Genomic DNA, 2,829 nt, shown 5'->3' on the forward strand with positions numbered 1-2,829 from the left:
GATCTTGTCAGGTCCTAACACTTTCAGGTTATTTAGGTGGTCTCATACGTGCTCTTCTTATACAGTGGGAGATCCTCCTTTTCCCAATCTTTGCCTTTGCCTTCTGTATGATGTGAACAAAGCCCTTACTGGTGAAAATTGAGGCAAAAAAAGTCACTCAGTACCTCAGCCTTCTCCATATCCTGTGTGACAAGGTCTCCTATTTCCTTCTGGAGGAGACCCACATTTTCCCTGTTCTGCCTCTTATTACTGATGTGGCTGTAGAAACTCTTCTTATTACCCATGATGTCCCTGTCCAGTTTTAACTCTATCTGGGCTTTAACTTTTCTAACCTGATCCCTGGCTTCTCAGACAACTTCTTTGCACTCCTCCCAGGGTTCCTGTTCCTACTTCCACCCTCTGACGGCTTTCTTTTTTTCATCTAAAAGTGTCCAGGAGCTCTTGTTCATCCATGCTGGTCTCCTGGCATTCTTGTCTGCATTCCTCTTTCTTGGGATGCGTTGCTCCTGGGCTTGGCGGACGTAGTCTTTGAATATCAGCTTTCTTCAGCTCCTCTCCCATCCAGGATTTTATGCCATGATATCCTACCAAGCAGATCCCTGTAGAGGTTGAAATCTGCTCTCTTGAAGCCCAGGAGAGCAAGCTTCCTGCAGACCCTCCTTGCTGCCCTATGGATCCTGAATTCCACTGTTTCATGGTCACTACAACCAAGGCTGCCCTTAAGCTTCATGTTGTCCACCAGGCCATCTTTGTTGCTGAAAACAAGGTCCAGCATAGCACCTTCTCTTGTCGTATGCATGTATACGCACATTTTTTTTCTTACTTGTGAACTTCCACCCAGCTTAGCTGGAGACATGAGCACTACGAGGCCATTGGTGCTGTTTGTGCCAGCATGAGCAGTGTGTCTGTCTGCGTCCATCTGCGTGGCTGGCAATGTGTTGATATGTCCTGCACATGTACATGCCTGGGAATACATCCTAAGCCTCACTACTGGCTGGACCTGGGGCACGGAGCTGTGCAGCCTCACCTCCACCAGGCTACTGCTCCACTAACATAGTCCATCCAGTAGCCTGATCTGTGGTTGTGCTGTGTTGGAGCTGCCCTGAGCCAAGGCCACCCAGCCCTAGGGAGAGATAGCCCATGGGTCCCCTGGGCCTGGGGGTTCCTTCACTATCTCCTACCTACAAACTACTCCTGAAGCTCTCCTTGCCCTTTGCTCCTTTATGGATCCTTTGAACCTTTCTGGTCTCAATTAAATGCAGATTTTTGGTATATCCCTTAAGGGTTAGAGATGCCCACACCAGCACAAGCTTAGTACTCGCTAACATTGCTGCTTTTCTTCTGCTGCCCAGACACCTGGTTTATGGTCTGGCTTATGTCAAATCTGTGTCCTCCGTGTCCCTTTGATTCTACAGCAGATTTTTTAGGAACCAAGTCCAGGGAAGGACAGCTTCCTCCTGAAGATAGGAAATGGGAACCTTGCTTGCTTTTGCATTAATTCTCTTAAATGTACTGATCCTAATATTCCTTTTGAAAACAATTTCTCATTAAGTTAAGGGACTGGATTTTAGAGGGCTGGGTCTAAAGGAAATTAATGTTCTAAACAAAGCAGGCAAGTATAAAAGAGCACAAAGTAATTGAAATTGAAATCTACAGGAAAATGAGAGAATGAGCTTGGGAAGTGTGTGCCCTAATATAAAACCAGACATGAATATATTAATGTATGTTAATTGGAACATATCTGGGAATATAACAAATTTTATCAAATACATTATGAAACTAATACTAAGACAATGGAACTCCCGAGGTATCTGAACAGAAGGAAACTCCTAATTTAATTTCCACTTCTCTAAATTCTGGAAATGTATTTATTGTTTTTGCCCCGTTCTACCCCAAATATGCTCCTGAAATATAATGTTTATTAGATTTCATCATTATTGCTGACACTTTCCAGATCTTGTTTTTTTCCTGTTATTGTAGTTTTTGCCTCAGTTCCATATAAGAGATGAAATGCTGAAAAGGAGTTATTAGGTAAAATCACTCCCTATTCCTCTCTCTTATTTTTCTATAATCATTGAGCCTAAAAGACAGAACATATGATTACTCAATGAAGCTCCGCAGCCATTAACTCTGTTTTGTAGCTTTCAATGTATTATTTGTATAAAGACAATTAAAAGGTCTTGTTCCTTTATAAGGATGACTGCAAGGAGCTTGAGCTCTGTGAAGAACAGCAAAGATATTTTTTTTTCTCCAGCTCCTGAAAGTGACTTAGTAAGAGATTTTGATCTCTATGTTGTAAATTTGATATCCTGTGGATCATCTCTTCACCTCACCTTTTGAGTTGCCTGTTACATTACATCTTTCTAGCTTCATTTTCTGCTTGCTTTTGTGGGGAATCATTCTAAGTTTAAATGTTTCATGTTCATAACTATTATCGCCAGACTCACTGCTGCAGGATAGTTTACTTAAATTACATCTGTGTTTTGGTTTAGGTATTAATTATTGGAATATGTAAAAAAAACCTCTTAATACAAACCACAGACTTTCTGTCCTGATGAAGACAAGTTTTTAAGGATATATCTCAAATATGTGTGGTTTCCTTGAAGACAAATATGTTCCTAACATGCAAAAAGAAACTAGCATCTACTTTACTGAATGTTTATTGATGATGGTGCTGACGATTTTCCTACATGTCTTCTGAGTATGGTTCCTCTCTCTGAAACTGTTTACTCACTAGTCTGCTGGGGTTCTGAGACCCACAAGTGGTGCCTGAGCTTTTGTCCTTGCATCCAGGTCTAGGCTTGGAGATTTTGGATTACTCTCTTTCCC

Source organism: Chaetura pelagica, unplaced genomic scaffold (assembly GCF_000747805.2).
Source record: "Chaetura pelagica isolate M959 unplaced genomic scaffold, ChaPel_1.0 scaffold150, whole genome shotgun sequence".
Lineage (NCBI taxonomy): Eukaryota > Metazoa > Chordata > Aves > Apodiformes > Apodidae > Chaetura > Chaetura pelagica.